Genomic DNA, 16,172 nt, shown 5'->3' with positions numbered 1-16,172 from the left:
CCTATTTGGTAAACTTATAAGCCCTCACTTTCCAGCTTTCCAAAAGAATCTTTGTATGTACTTTAAAAGAATGGCTTTTTGCAATAGTCTGCCAAGCTTTCAAAAAAAGCCCCATTCTTGACCAAGTTTGGAAAAGCGCATAAATGTTTCACTGCACATAAAATCATTGTGTTCATTTCATAGGAATATTCTCCAGCATGTAGGACGGTTTTAGAGTACGCAGACGACAAGCACTCTGGTATTAGTTATTAAAGCTTGAAGAGTTTAATTCAGGGAAAAATTATTTACTCAGTGAAGGGGTCAGTTCTTGAACCTGAACTCTTCACTACATAAAAGAGATGTTGGGCAATACTATGGCTCCAGAAATAATCCTCACAATGAACTTTCACGCGCAGCCCGTATTCATCTACCCAACTCCCAGGCACAGAGTTGAAGATGGATGATTCTTGCTCTTGGGGGAGGCAGAAGCTAGGATAACAGGCAGAAGTTATATTAGGGTATGTTTTTCTTTATGTCTTCCTGTTTTCCTTTCTCTTATTCCTTTTGTTCTTTCTCTCCTCCCAGCCCCACCCCACCTTTCTTTATTATACAGAGTGAAGTAAGCCAGAAGGAAAAACATAAATACAGTATACTAACGCATATATATGGAATTTAGAAAGATGGTAACAATAACCCGGTGTACGAGACAGCAAAAGAGACACTGATGCATAGAACAGTCTTATGGACTCTGTGGGAGAGGGAGAGGGTGGGAAGATTTGGGAGAATGGCAATGAAACATGTAAAATATCATGTAGGAAACGAGTTGCCAGTCCAGGTTCGATGCATGATGCTGGATGCTTGGGGCTGGTGCACTGGGACGGCCCAGAGGGATGGTATGGGGAGGGAGGAGGGAGGAGGGTTCGGGATGGGGAACACATGTATACCTGTGGCGGATTCATTTTGATATTTGGCAAAACTAATACAATTATGTAAAGTTTAAAAATAAAATAAAATTAGAGAAAAAAAAAATAGGCACAGAGAATACATACTATCTGTTTGCATTTTCTGTTCTAGTTCAGAGGAGCGTCTCACATGCCTGTGGCCTGACACTGACTATATACAATGATCTATTCCACCCTTTATCTCTCATATACAAGTACTGAACATCTTATTATGCAAGGCATCACGTGAGACTCATGGCCCCAAGGAGCTTATGATTGAGCTCATGACTCAGGGTAGTTCAGCATACACCATATATTGTACAGGTGGACAGGGAGAGAGTGTGTTATGGGTAGGTACCACAGGAAAGAGCTTCTGTTCTGGGGATTTAGCTTTTTGCAATAGAGGGGTTTTCTTCTTTTGGAATTCACTTGAATTTTATAATACAGCCATGCTTTTGTATATACTCATGAAATCGTGCTTAGTGGACCTAGGCTCGGCAAACAGATGTCTTTGCCCAAGAAAGTTGGAAGTTGACTGCTGCACATTTGGAGAGATGAACTTTCCCTGCATTTCACAGAATGGGAGGATTTGTTTGGTAGAAATGTTAAACACGGGTACTTTAACTAAAAACAGAGGACCTGGACTAATTCAGAAAGGCTGGAATTCTCAGTTTTTATACGTTTCATACCCTCAAAGTGTTTTTGTTGAGAAAATTTTACTGATCAGGGTTAAATATTTGAATCAGTCACTTTAGAGCTTCCGTATTCCAGACCTTTTGACTCTCCGACTTGCCTTTGAAGGATCTAGCATCTCTCTGATGAAGATCCTTGGATCCAGGTGCCAGAGGTTGCTGTGTTTTCTGTGTACTTGAAAGGTGAGGTTTTGGATCACAGTATGGCACCCACTCCAGTGCTCCCGCCTGGAAAATCCCATGGACGGAGGAGCCTGGTGGGCTGCAGTCCATGGGGTCGCGAGGAGTCGGACACGACTGAGCGACTTCACTTTCACTTTTCACCTTCATGCATTGGAGAAGGAAATGGCAACCCACTCCAGTGTTCTTGCCTGGAGAATCCCAGGGATGGGGGAGCCTGGTGGGCTGCCGTCTATGGGGTCACAGAGAGTCAGACACGACTGAAGTGACTTAGAATAGCATAGCACAACATTTCCATAGTTCTGTTATTAAAACTTGTTTGCAGACCTCTAAACATGAAACAGATCGTAGAACCCCACTACAACAGCCTTAACTGTGGAGATGAATTCAGTATGAACTCAGTCTGTCTTGGACTTGCACAAGGAGATTTAGTTACTGTGACACAGTTAACACACTGGGAGGACTTCAGTACTTGGTGATTCCTAAACTGATGAATCTTTTGGGAGCAATGCTGTTATATTTTCTTTTTTTTTTAAACTTGGAGTATAGTTGATTTACAGTGTTGTGTTCGTTTCAGGGGTACAGTAAGGTTAATCAGTTATGTGTATATCCACTCTGTTTCCCTGGTAACTCAGCTGGTAAAGAATCTGCCTGCAATGCAGGAGACCTCAGTTCAATTCCTGCGTCAGGAAGATCCCCTGGAGAAGGGATAGGTTGACCACTCCAGTATTCGTGGGCTTCCCTGGTGTCTCAGATGGTAAAGAATCTGCCTGCAATGCGGGAGGCCTGGGTTCGATCCCTGGGTTGGGAAGATCCCCCGGAGGAGGGCATGGCAACCCACTCCAGTATTCTTGCCTGGAGAAGCCCCATGGATGGAGGAGCCTGGTGGGCTACAGTCCATGGGGTCACAAAGAGTTGGACATGACTGAGTGACTAAGCACAGCACAGACTCTCTTTAAAACTCTTTTGCCATGTAGGTCATTACAGAGTATTGAGTAGAGTTCCCTGTGCTATAAGGAGGTCCTTATTTGCTATTTTACATATAGTGGTGTGTATATGTCAATCTCAGTTTCTCAGTTTATCCCTCCTCCCCCTTCTCTATCTGTTTTCTACATCTGTTGTTTTCTACATCTGTGACTCTATTTCTGTTTTGTAAATAAGTTCATTTGTACTTTTTTTTTTTAACATTCCACATATAAGTGATATCATATGATATTTGCTGTTCTGTGTCTGACTTACTTCACTTAGTATGATCATCTCTAGTTCTGCCCATGTTGCTACAAAGGGCATGATTTCATTCTTTTTATGGCTGAGTAATATTCCATTGTATATATGTACCACACCATGTCTTGGCTATTGTAAACAGTGTTGGTGCTATTAAATGTTTAAAGAATTCCCATACAATATGTAGAGCATTGAACTTTTTGAGCAACTTGTTTATGGAGTTCAATTCGGTTCAGTTCAGCTGCTCAGTCATGTCAGATTCTTTGCAACCCCATGAATCGCAGCACGCCAGGCCTCCCTGGCCATCACCAACTCCCAGAGTTCACTCAGACTCACGTCCATCGAGTCAGTGATACCATCCAGCCATCTCATCCTCTGTCGTCCCCTTCTCCTCTTGCCCCTAATCCCTCCCAGCATCAGAGTCTTTTCCAATGAGTCAACTCTTCCCATGAGGTGGCCAAAGTACTGGAGTTTCAGCTTTAGCATCATTCCTTCCAAAGAACACCCAGGACTGATCTCCTTTAGAATGGACTGGTTGGATCTCCTTGCAGTCCAAGGGACTCTCAAGAGTCTTCTCCAACACCACAGTTCAAAAGCATCAATTCTTTGGAGCTCAGCTTTCTTCACAGTCCAACTCTCACATCCATACATGACCACTGGAAAAACCATAGCCTTGACTAGATGGACCTTTGTTGGCAAAGTAATGTCTCTGCTTTTGAATATGCTATCTAGGTTGGTCATAACTATGGGATCAAAAAGTGATAGCTGAAAGCAAAGAGGGCTGACCCTACTCTACAGGGAGAAAGAAGGGAAATTTAGATACTTTTCAGAGCCCAGCTTAATCCCATGAAGGCTTCTCTGTCTATCCATGTTCATTGCTCTCCCTTGGCTTTTAGATTTTAGAGACTCTGCACACGATTTTTGACTTGTCTCATATGTACAGCAGCAGAACTGTATTTTGGTAACTGCTTTGTTACCAGGGCTGAACTGGGCGCTATATGACATAGTGATTCCTGCTCTCCTGGATGTTACAATGGAGTAGGACAGACAATATGGGAGTAATAGGAATAAACAGTTCATTGAGGATTCTCAATTCATTTGGATATAAACTTGAAACAGATCCATCTTTTTTCCCCCAAAGATTGCTTTCAACCTTGTTCACCCAATTTCCTACCTCTTGGTGAATGTTTGGCAGACCCTATAACTTTCCAATCAACTTGAGTAGTTAAAATACAGTTTAGGCAAGCCTACAATTCAACCTGACTTCTGGTTCAAGTAAACTCCTCCCTCATTACATGCTGTAGTTCTTTTCAGGCCAAACTGGAAAGAAATTCTCAGAGATTCTGGTTGGTCTCTTTTCATGAGGAAAATGGGTAAGAGCAAAGTTAGGGGGATGAAATGCCTTTTCACTGCAGCTGATCTCAAGATTGCAACTGAAACTGTATCCTTTGTCTGCTTTAATTCTAACTTCCCCGCACCCTTGGTGAAGAAAGCTGCCTAACACATCCAAGCAGGGAGATTTGTGAGAGGGACACAACAATACGAGGAGAGGGGCAAGAGAGCATTGAGGGGATTTGTAAAGAAGAGATTACTAAAAGGGAACATGGGATCTAAAGAGTATAGGGGGGAAGTGGTGAGAGAGAGAGAGCTGATATGAGAAAGTGCATTGCAGCTCCAAAATGATGTTGAAGAATTGGTGTAGGTGGGATACTGGAGCAAGCAGATCAGAAATGCTGCCAAAGTCTTGGCTCTCTGTGCACCGATGCCAAACAGAAATACAGAGACAGAGTTACGGAGGAGAAGGAGAGAGTGGCTTTATTACTTTGCCAGGCAAAGGGGAAACACAGTAGGCTAAGTACCTCAAGAAATGTGCCCCCTCCCTTGTTGAGTAGGGAAAGGTTATATAGTCAGGCAGGAGAATATCATAAGATTCAAGGCAGTAACAGTCTTCTGCAGAGTTTCAAAAGGATGGAGTTGCTGACAAGATTAGTGTGTGTGCAGGATCTTAGGGGGCTTCCCTGGTATCTCAGCTGGTAAAGAATCTGCCTGCAATGCAGGAGACACCAGTTTGATTCCTGCATCAGGAAGATCCCCTGGAGAAGGGATAGGCTAACCATTCCAGTATTCTTAGGCTTCCCTGGTATCTCAGACGGTAAAGAATCTGCCTGCAATGCGGGAGACCTGGGTTTGATCCCTGGGTTGAGAGGATGCCCCGGAGGAGGGCATGGCAACCCACTCCAGTATTCCTGCCTGGAGAATCCCATGGACAGAGGAGCCTGGTAGGCTATAGTCCATGGGGTCGCAAAGAGATGGACATGACTGAGCGACTAAGCACAGCACAGGGTCTTAGGCGGTCCAGTCCGCTAATCTTGATGAGCCTCCCTGGTCCTTTAATCTCACTTCAGGTGATTTTGTTGCTGTTCCTCCTTTGATTAGCAACTGTTCTGCCATTTGGAACTGAGAGAAGGTCATGGAGGCTGGCGTCTTGCCTATAAGAAATGGGGGACAAAAAGGCCTCTGTGCCCAGCAGTCCCACAGGGCCCTGCTTGGCATCAAAAGAATAGGAGGTTGGAGTTTGAATTTAGAAAAACAGAAGCAGTGTGTGTGTGTGTGTGTGTGTGTGTGTGTGTGAGAGAGAGAGAGAGAGAGATCTCACTAGGGTAGGCAGGCTGCTGCATCAGAATGGATGAAAGAGTCATTTGAAATGAAGATGGAGAGGCCAACACACTATCTGTTTTGTCTGTTGCTAATTTCCTTGCAGTGTGTGTCTTCCCTACTAGACTCCAAGTTTGGCACCAAACACACTGCTGAGCCCCTATGCATATACATGAGAGGAACAGCCTTAAGATCTTATGTTACACATGGAAAGAACAACTTCAAGACATAAGAGCTAGGGCTATTCATTTACCTGTTAGCAGAAACCATGTTAGCACTTGTAAGGAGGCCAGAGGAGCAGCTATAGAGTAGACTTAACTGTTTTTGACATTTGCAAATAGGCAGGCTGACTGGGGAACAGGAGACATAACCAGAGCACAGAATTAGTACAGAGGTTTCTCAGGTATTATTCCCAAACCTCCCCCTTTCCTTGTATTGACATGTCTTGTGCATTATTTTTAACGTCAAGAGGACCTGTATAGATATTTCTTTTCCCCTTAAGTTACATATTTGTGTTTCTCTTTCTTCTTCCAGAGAGAACCAGGCATAACTTTGATTTTTAGGGGCTAACTTCTTTTGCTAAGGTGTGTTTCTATTGGGGGGAGCAAATTTTCCTTAAAGGGTTTGGCTGATGCTAAACTTTCTTTCACTAATTTGGTGTTTTTCTTCCATTAAAGGAATAAAGGCTTAGAATGCAAACTCCTGGGGGAAAGATAACAAAGCTTCAGATAGTATTAAGGTGTAAATGACTGAAGCTTGAGTCCTTTCAGAGAGAAAGAGCAGGAGGTTCAGAAGACAGTGATGATGTGGGCTTAGGGGGAGAAATTGCTCTGAGAAGCTAAGTTGCAGGAGCTAAGTTTTTTTGCTTGCTGCTGGCTTTGCCACCTATGAGCCCCTGGGTTGTTGTTGACCTAAAACAAATAGACTGCCAGATACTGCTCTGGCAAATGTAGGTTTCTTCAGGATCAGTAGAGAATTGCAACTCAGGGTCTGTAACCCTGGCAGGCCACATGCAAGTTTTCCCCAACACAAGGGAAGGAAAACACTTTTATAGAAGAGGAGAAAGGAAGTGGTGAGGGCTGTCAACAGAGTCCATGGCTTCTTGCTGGCTTAGTTCTTGCTGGGAAAGACGAGATGTCTGTCTTCTCCTGGGCTATGCTATCATTGCAGGGCATGAGAGCTCCCCCTTCTGTTTAACTGAGATTTCTGTTTATAATTTTTTTTTTTTTTTTTTACATGGTGGATATGGTTTGTGAGCTCTGAAGACATTCTTTGCTTTTGAAAGACCTTGAGGCCAATGGAAATATTTGCCTTCCTATAGGAGGCTGTGCTGGGTGTCTCTCTCTCCTCTAGGAATTCACCTGGCTTATCAAGTTCACATTTCCTCCAATGAATGAGAATTCATGCCCAGTAAACTTTCCTTTTGAATACAGGGTTCCAAAGAATAGCAAGGAGAGATAAGAAAGCCCTCCTCAGTGATCAATGCAAAGAAATAGAGGAAAACAATAGAATGGGAAAGACTAGAGATCTCTTCAAGGAAATTAGAGATACCAAGGGAACATTTCATGCAAAGATGGGCTCAATAAAGGACAGAAATGGGATGGACCTAACAGAAGTGTCACGCGAGTGTATGTTCCTCGGTTCTTTGTCTCGTCACAACAAAGATTTGGAGCGACGGACATTAAAGCCCTCGGCGCGTCACAGCTCTTGGGTCTTGGACAAACCGTGCTACAGCTCTTAGGCAAATCAGTGTTACAGCTCTATTTTATTTAGAAGATAGCAGGAGAATCCAAGACTTGAAGAGAAGAGAGTGGAGGAGTGCGTGGGGCGGGGGCCAGAGAGAGTGAGGGGGAGAGAGAGTGAGAGAGAGAGAGATAGAGTGCATGCACCCGGGAGAGAGAGTCCGAGAGAAAGCGCTTTGGCTCCTCCTCTTATATGTTTTTTCTTCCACCTGGGCCTGCCCTACGTAAATTGGGCTTAGCCAGGAGTGCTGTTTGTTCTGCCTGAAGTCTTCACTCTGGTCCTCGGACCTTCCTTGTCTTTTAGCCACTGCCATTTTGGATTCCTTTTCCCTATTCTACCTACCTAACAGAAGCATAAGATATTAAGAAGATGTGGCAAGAATACACAGAAGAACTGTACAAAAAAGATCTTCATGACTCAGATAACCACGATGGTGTGATCACTCACCTAGAAGCAGACATCCTGGAATGTGAAGTCAAGTGGGCCTTAGAAAGCATCACTACGAACAAAGCTAGGTGGAGGTGATGGAATTCCAGTTGAGCTATTTCAAATCCTGAAAGATGATGCTGTGAAAGTGCTGCACTCAATATGTTGGCAAATTTGGAAAACTCAGCAGGGGCCATAGGACTGGAAAAGGTCAGTTTTCATTCCAATCCCAAAGAAAGGGAGGCAATGCCAAAGAATGCTCAAACTGCCAGACAATTGCACTCATCTCAGATCAGATCAGGTCAGTCGCTCAGTCGTATCCAACTCTCTGCGACCCCATGAATCTCAGCACACCAGGCCTCCCTGGCCATCACCAACTCCCGGAGTTCACTGAGACTCATGTCCATCGAGTCAGTGATGCCATCCAGCCATCTCATCCTCTGTCATCCCCTTCTCCTCCTGCCCTCAATCCCTCCCAGTGTCAGAGTCTTTTCCAATGAGTCAACTCTTCCCATGAGGTGGCCAAAGTACTGGAGTTTCAGCTTTAGCATCAGTCCTTCCAAAAAAATCCCAGGGCTGATCTCCTTCAGAATGGACTGGTTGGATCTCCTTGCAGTCCAAGGGACTCTCAAGAGTCTTCTCCAACACCACAGTTCAAAAGCATCAATTCTTCGGCGCTCAGCCTTCTTCACAGTCCAACTCTCACATCCATACATGACCACTGGAAAAACCATAGCCTTGACTAGATGGACCTTTGTTGGCAAAGTAATGTCTCTGCTTTTGAATATGCTATCTAGGTTGGTCATAACTTTCCTTCCAAGGAGTAAGCGTCTTCTGATTTCATGGCTGCAGTCACCATCTGTAGTGATTTTGGAGCCCCCCAAAATATAGTCTCTCACTGTTTCCTTTGTTTCCCCATCTATTTGCCATGAAGTGATGGGACCTGATGCCATGATCTTCGTTTTCTGAATGTTGAGCTTTAAGCCAACTTTTTCACTCTCCACTTTCACTTTCATCAAGAGGCTTTTGAGTTCCTCTTCACTTTCTGCCATAAGGGTGGTGTCATCTGCATATCTGAGGTTATTGATATTTCTCCTGGCAATCTTGATTCCAGTTTGTGTTTCTTCCAGTCCAGCGTTTCTCATGATGTACTCTGCATATAAGTTAAATAAACAGAGTGACAATATACAGCCTTGATGAACTCCTTTTCTTATTTGGAACCAGTCTGTTGTTCCATGTCCAGTTCTAACTGTTGCTTCCTGACCTGCATACAAATTTCTCAAGAGACAGGTCAGGTGGTCTGGTATTCCCATCTCTTTCAGAATTTGCCACAGTTTATTGTGATCCACACAGTCAAAGGCTTTGGCATAGTCAATAAAGCAGAAATAGATGCTTTTCTGGAACTCTCTTGCTTTTTCCATGATCCAGCGGATGTTGGCAATTTGATCTCTGGTTCCTCTCCCAACCAGTAATGCTGAAGAAGCTGAAGTTGAACAGTTCTACGAAGACCTACAAGACCTTTTAGAACTAACACCCAAAAAGGATGTCCTTTTCATTATAGGGGACTGGAATGCAAAAGTAGGAAGTCAAGAAACACCTGGAGTAACAGGCAAATTTGGCCTTGGAATACGGAATGAAGCAGGGCAAAGACTAATAGAGTTTTGCCAAGAAAATGCACTGGTCATAACAAACACCCTCTTCCAACAACACAAGAGAAGACTCTATATATGGACATCACCAGATGGTCAACACCAAAATCAGATTGATTATATTCTTTGCAGCCAAAGATGGAGAAGCTCTATACAGTCAGCAAAAACAAGACCAGGAGCTGACTGTGGCTCAGATCATGAACTCTTTATTGCCAAATTCAGACTTAAATTGAAGAAAGTAGGGAAAACCACTAGATCATTCAGGTATGACCTAAATCAAATCCCTTATGATTATACAGTGGAAGTGAGAAATAGATTTAAGGGCCTAGATCTGATAGATAGAGTGGCTGATGAACTATGGAATGAGGTTTGTGACATTGTACAGGAGACAGGTATCAAGACCATTCCCATAGAAAAGAAATGCACTCATCTCACACACTAGCAAAGTAATGCTCAAAATTCTCCAAGCCAGTCTTCAATAGTACATGAGCCATGAACTTCCAGATGTTCAAGCTGGATTTAGAAAAGGCAGAAGAACCAGAGATCAAATTTCCAACATCCGTTGGATCCTCGAAGAAGCAAGAGAGTTCCAGGAAAACATTTATTTCTGCTTTATTGACTATGCCAAAACCTTTGACTGTGTGGATCACAACAAACTGTGGAAAAAAATTCTTCAAGAGATGGGAATACCAGACCACCTGACTTGCTTCTTGAGAAACCTATATGCAGGTTAGGAAGCAACAGGTAGAACTGGACATGGAACAACAGACTGGTTCCAAATTGGGAAAGGAGTACATCAAGGCTGTATTAAGTCACCCTGCTTATTTAACGTATATGCAGAGTACATCATGCAAAATGCCAGACTGGATGAAGCACAAACTGGAATCAAGATTGCCGGGAGACATATCAATAACCTCAGATATGCAGATGACACCACCCTTATGGCAGAAAGTGAAGAACTAAAGAGCCTCTTGATGAAAGTGAAGAAGGAGAGTGAAAAAGTTGGCTTAAAGCTCAACATTCAGAAAACTAAGATCATGGCATCCGGTCCCATCACTTCATGGCAAATAGATGGGGAAACAATGGAAACAGTGAGCGACTTTATTTTTGGGGGCTCCACAATCACAGCAGGTGGTGACTGCAGCCATGAAATTAAAAGACACTTGCTCCTTGGAAAAAAAGTTATGACCAACCTAGATAAACATATTCAAAAGCAGAGACATTACTCTGTCAACAAATGTCCATCTTGTCAAAGTTATGGTTTTTCCAGTAGTCATGTATGGATGTGAGAATTGGACTGTAAAGAAAGCTGAATGCCGAAGAATTGATGCTTTTGACGTTGGAGGAGACTCTTGAGAGTCCCTTGGACTGCAGATCCAACCAGTCCATCCTAAAGGAGATCAGTCCTGGGTGTTCACTGGAAGGACTGATGCTGAAGCTGAAACTCCACTATATTGGCCACTTGATGTGAAGAACTGACTCATCTGAAAAGACCCTGATGCTGGGAGGGATTGGGGGCAGGAGGAGAAGGGGACAACAGAGGATGAGATGGTTGGATGGCATCACTGACTCGATGGACATGAGTTTGAGTAAACTCTGGGATTGGTGATGGACAGGGAAGCCTGTTGTGCTGCAGTCCATAGGGTCGCAAAGAGTCGGACACGACTGAGCGACTGAACTGAAACTTTCCTCTGTGTATTCCAAATCATTCTTTCAACTATTTCCTATTACCTATCAATGCAGGAATGAGTCATCTGACACAAGCACTAATCAGTCACCAGGTTCAAATGGGACCTGTTCTAGTGCTTAGAAAAGTGAAATTATGAGTGTTTAAACAAAATCTTTCAAGAAAACAAATTTTTTTCAAGCTAAAGTCAGCTGCGATTCCAAAGCTATTTTATTTCTAGTTCCACCACTAGATAGTCATATGACCTTGGATGAGTTATTTTATTTTTTTTGGAGGGTGCATGCTCAGTTTCCTTATCAAACATGAGAAAGACTGCTGTCATGCAAATACTGTGTATTCAAGTGACTGGTAAAGTCAAAAGCGGCCTTTGACTCTCAGATGGCATTGCTCATGTTGTGGTTTGAATCCTGGTAAAAAAATCCCGTAGTTCAAAACTGCTTTGGAATCCGATCAGGTTTTTGCTGCTTTTGTTCAGATGGTTTTTGTACCCATTTCAGGTGGTTGAGGGCAGTATTAGGATCATTGATAAGCTTAAAAAATTTTTTTTTTCCTGGCCATGCTACCCTTCTGAAAGCTAATTTCCAGGCCTTAAAAGTTATTGCTGAGTCAGATCTTCCCTGCTTTTCTCTCCCAGAAGTGGTGTTGATGTTTCTGCCTTTTTAACTTCTGCTCTCCCTGGAGGCCTCTTAAGTTAGAAAACTCATTTAATTCCTCATCTCCAGCTGGGAGTGTTCTTGAGTTCTGTTCTTCCTCCAAGATCTTTAACGCGACTGCTTGCTTATTCCTGGATATGCTTTTCTGTGCATTTTCGTAATTGAGCACCTGGCTTGACATGATTTTTCCGCATTTACCTTTTCTTTAATATTCTATTTTCTCACCATTGCTGTTTCCATCAAGAACCCCCTTTGCCTTTAGTTAGATCCAGTGAGTCCTGGACACCATGGTTCCTTCAACATTGTTATTATATATTTATAGCCTAACTCCTGTATATCAGTTAAAATGCCATCAATGATGTGGAAATTTAAGTTACCTCTTCTGCTTTTTCCCCCACTTTTAACTATGGCTCTGACTTGACCAGCGAGTCTGGTGTCATGCATAGAGTTATACCATTTTGTGTTTTGGATGGACTGAATTTATCTACCAATCTCAGAGTCACAAGATGTGAGTTTGCATTCCATTCTGCCATAGACTTGCTGTGGGATATCAGGGGGTTCACTTAATCTCCCCTGAGCCTCCTGATTCCTTATCTGTACAATGGGTACAATAGTTTCTCACCCACTTCACAGTTATGAAAATGAAAGTAAATGTTTTGCGATAAGTAGAGTACTGTATCATATAAGCAACCTTTGTCCTTACTATTGTTATGGATGATTTTCTAGGAGTTTACCATCAGTATTAAAATAATAGTATTATGGAATCCTGAGATTGGCTGGGTCACTGGAACACAGGAAAGGGTGTCGTTGGAATATTGTAGAGTGGGCAAGGTGAGAGAAGTAGAGCTAAAGTACCCAAGGTGCTAAAGAACATGGATGTTTAATGCATGAGACTCAGATGCTGGGTCCTGTCTTTAGCCCCAAGATGAGGGCACCCTGTCTTCCTTAGCAATGCCTCTCCTATCTTTCTCATCTTAAAGCTCACTGTCAGCTTTCTCATTTCCTTCTCATTTGCTATAGCACTAGCCATCCATACCACTCCGTGTTATTGCCAGCCTTTGGGGTCAGTGTTCCAGATTTTGGTCATTTTAATGGGTATGTAGTGGTATCCTCGCTGTGGTTTTAATTTGCCTTTGCCTGATGCCATATTAAATGGAGCACGTTTTCGTATATTAATACTTCTTTGTCATCTGTGTATCTTCTTTGGTGAGGTATTTGTTAAGTTCTTTGGCCCATTTTTTATCAGGCTGTTGTTTTCTTATTCTTGAGTTTTAAGAGTTCCTTGTATATTTTGGATAACAGTCTTTTATCACATGTATCTTTTGTAATATTTTCTCGCAGTCTGTGTCTTGTCTTCTCATTTTCTCATCACTGTTTTTCACAGAGCAGAAAATTTTAATTATAATGGCATCTAGTTTGTCAATTATTTTTTTGATGGATTGTACATTTCATATTCTACCTAAAATTCACCACCATCTGCAAGGTCCTCTTAATTTTCTCCTATGTTATCTTTTAGGAGTTTTCTACTTTTGTATTTCATATTTCAGTATGTGATCCATTCTGAGTTAATTTCTGCGAAGGGTGTAAGATCTGCGTCTAGTTCATTTTATAACACACGAATGTCCTGTTGTTGTGGTATCATTTGTTGAAGAGACTCCCCTTGCTCCCTTGTATTGCTGTTACTTCTTTGTCAAAGACCACTTGACTGTTTTTACGTGGGTCTGTTTCTGGATCCTGTATTCTGTTCCGTTGACCTATCGGTCTGTTCTTCTACCCAAATACCATGCTTTCTTGATTAATGTAGCTTTTTAGTAAGTCTTGAAGTCAGACAGTGTCAATTCTTTAGTTTTTTTTTTTCTATCTCAGTATTGTATTGGCTGTTTTGAGTCTTTTGCTTTTCCATATAAACTTTAGAATCTGTTTGTTGATACCCTGTAAAATAACTTGCTGGGATTATGATTGAAATTGAATTGAATCAACAGATCAAGTTGGAAAGAACTGACATCTTCACAATATTGAATCTTCCTATCGTGAACACAGAATGTTTCTCCATGTATTTAATTCTTCTTTTCTTTCTTTCTGAGTTTGTAGTTTTCCTCATATAGCTCTTGTACATATTTTGTTGGACTTACAACTAAGTGTTGGGTGGGCCAAAATGTTTGTTCGGGTTTTCGGTAATGTCTTAATGGAAACATCTTTCTTCCTAATATGTACATTCAGAGTTATAAATAAAATTCCCTCTTAGCTCTGCTTTAATTTCATCCCACAAATTTTGGTAAGTTGTATTTTGACTTTTATTTAGTTCAAAATATTAAAAAAAAAAACCTTTCTTTCTTGAAGTTTCTTCTGTAACCCATGTGTTACTTAGAATTGTGTTATTTAATCTCCAACTATTTTGGAATTTCCAAAAGAAGATAGATGATCTTTCTGTTATTAATTTCTAGTTGATTCCATTGAGAGAGGGGTGTTGACATCTCCAGCTATAATAGTGGATTTCTATATTTACTCCTTGGAGCGGGTTGCCATTTCCTTCTCCTGTGCATGAAAGTGAAAAGTGAAAGTGAAGTCGCTCAGTCATGTCTGACTCTTAGAGACCCCATGGACTGTGGCCCACCAGACTGCTCTGTCCATGGGTTTTTCCAGGCAAGAGTACTGGAGTGGGGTGCCATTGCCTTCTCCTATATTTACTCCTGCAGTTCTGTCAGTTTTTGCCTCATATAGTTAGATGTTTTGTTGTTAGGTACATATGCATTAAGGACTGTTATGTCTTGGAAAATTGACTCCTTTATCATTATGTAATGTTCACTCCACTTTATTCCTGATGTCTTTCTTTGCTTTAAAGCCTGCTCAGTGTGGCATAAATTTAGCTTTTTAGAATTAGTGTCAGTATGGTTTATTTTTCTCCATCCATTTGCCTTTTTGAAGATTTAAAAGACTCTAAGGGGATGTGGAAACACCAGGGTGGTGTAAACTGGGGTCCCTAAATCAATGAGTGGTGAAGAACCACCTGTTAACCAGAAGGTTTGCCTTCACCTGTTAGATGAGCAAGAGGAAAACATTAATTTCCTTAAATCACAGACATTTTAAAATGTATTACCTCTTCAGTTCAGGTCAGTCGCTCAGTCGTGTCTGACTCTTTGAGACTCCATGAATCACAGCACGCCAGGCCTCCCTGTCCATCACCAACTCCTGGAGTTCACCCAGACTCATGTCCATCGAGTTGGTGATGCCATCCAGCCATCTCATCTTCTGTCATCCCCTTCTCCTCCTGCCCCCAATCCCTTCCAGCATCAGAGTCTTTTCCAATGAGTCAACACTTTGCATGAGGTGGCCAAAGTACTGGAGTTTCAGCTTTAGCATCAGTCCTTCCAAAGAACACCCAGGACTGATCTCCTTTAGAATGTACTGGTCTCCTTGCAGTCCAAGGGACTCTCAAGAGTCTTCTCCAACACCACAGTTCAAAAGCATAAATTCTTTGGAGCTCAGCTTTCTTCACAGTCCAACTCTCATATCAATACATGACCACTGGAAAAACCATAGCCTTGACTAGACGGACCTTTGTTGGCAAAGTAATGTCTCTGCTTTTCAATATGCTATCTAGGTTGGCCATAACTTTTCTTCCAAGGAGTAAGCGTCTTTTAATTTCATGGCTGCAGTCACCATTTGCAGTGATTTTGGAGCCCAAAAAAATAAAGTCTGACACTGTTTCCACTGTTTCCCCATCTATTTCCCATTATCTCTTAGCATTATCTAAATAAGAAATTTATCATTGCTAGCATTGTTTTTTTTTTTTTTTTTAAATGTTAGCTCATATCTTTATTAACCAATATACAATTACTTGTCTTCTGGTTTGTTGAAACAATAGAAAAATATGGAACGCTTCACGAATTTGCGTGTCATCCTTGCGCAGGGGCCATGCTAATCTTCTCTGTATCGTTCCAATTTTAGTATATGTGCTGCCGAAGCGAGCACTAGCATTGTTAATTTATATAGTTTTTTCTCTTTTTTGATATTGATCAGCCATGGTATTTATTGGCTTCTTTCCTGTTGGTGTCTCTCTCTGGTGGGCCTGCATTTATACCTTCCTCTGCTCTGCTACATCATTTGCCTTTCTTTATGCGTTTTCTCTCTTCAAGTGCTGTGATTCAGGGTTACAAATATCTGCAAGTTTCACCAAAGTTGGATTTTTTTCTGTATTATTTTTTATAGTAATTTCTAGGAGAAGAATCAGGATGGAAATATCTTTACTGTCTCCTCTACTCTGTCCTCTTGAAACTCAAGTCCCTTGAGTTATTCTTAGATGTGTTTAGGTTGTAAATTCTTCTTGGACCAGGATAGTGTCT

The 16,172-nt window shown here is 41.9% G+C and overlaps 1 non-coding gene across 1 annotated transcript; it reads right to left on the bottom strand.

The window, feature by feature from the left end:
- Window positions 1-15,694: 15,694 nt before the first annotated feature.
- LOC138984806 (U6 spliceosomal RNA) lies at window positions 15,695-15,801 on the bottom strand. The gene has a single exon (XR_011462090.1). It is a non-coding gene; the product is annotated as a U6 spliceosomal RNA (small nuclear RNA).
- Between the last annotated feature and the right edge of the window lie 371 nt (window positions 15,802-16,172).

This window comes from Bos mutus, chromosome 22 (assembly GCF_027580195.1).
Source record: "Bos mutus isolate GX-2022 chromosome 22, NWIPB_WYAK_1.1, whole genome shotgun sequence".
In the NCBI taxonomy this organism is placed as follows: domain Eukaryota; kingdom Metazoa; phylum Chordata; class Mammalia; order Artiodactyla; family Bovidae; genus Bos; species Bos mutus.
Note: the sequence above shows the minus strand (reverse complement) of the source record. Positions and strands in the feature narration are given on the sequence as shown.